General features: G+C 29.5%; 1 pseudogene; it reads right to left on the bottom strand.

Annotated features, from left to right (window-relative positions):
- LOC107864379 overlaps positions 1–218 on the bottom strand; it is a 41,786-nt pseudogene extending 41,568 nt beyond the window's left edge.
- Between the last annotated feature and the right edge of the window lie 442 nt (positions 219–660).

Genomic DNA, 660 nt, shown 5'->3' with positions numbered 1-660 from the left:
AGTAGAAGAACCAAATTTCAATGAGAATATTTTTCCATATTTTTGGAAAAGTTTCCAAAAATAGAGATGAGGGTCAAACTATCAAACTGATGCAAATTTCCAATGAAGGGAAGTCCTATAGGACCTGGTGGAAGATTGTTTTTTCCATTCTTTTTGGCATTAAGAAGAAGAAAAATAAGTAAAGCAGAAAGGGCAAGAAAAAGTAGAAAGAGGATCATTTTGTTGTTCAAATGCACATAATAATAATACTAGTAACTTGAAATGTCCTCCATAAATAAAGGAGCTTGGGTTAAACTTTTCTTTGTTTTTACTTAATGAAAAGAGTATATAACTTTTGCTCAATGATAATATAAAAGAATTTTAGACTATAGGTCGCCTAAAATGTAGTAATTATAAAGTAATTAACCACTATATTGTTCGGTGTCCTGTGACATTGGGTGCATGTTGGATTCTTTAGAAGTGAATTTTTAAAGAACCCGACACAAATGTAATAACTTTTTTGAAAAGTTTAAGCAACTTAGATTATAGATATCAAGAGAAATTATATACTTGAAAAATAAGACAGACCACTTGCTACATGTAATATTTGAATTGATAATGTAAATCTTTGATTAAATGAATACTATGGGGTAGCTTGATTGGGAAATAGTTATTTCGGGA

The sequence above is a fragment of the Capsicum annuum genome, chromosome 3 (genome assembly GCF_002878395.1).
Source record: "Capsicum annuum cultivar UCD-10X-F1 chromosome 3, UCD10Xv1.1, whole genome shotgun sequence".
Lineage (NCBI taxonomy): Eukaryota > Viridiplantae > Streptophyta > Magnoliopsida > Solanales > Solanaceae > Capsicum > Capsicum annuum.
The sequence above is the reverse complement of the archived record's forward strand: the minus strand, read 5'-3'. Positions and strand labels throughout refer to the sequence as shown.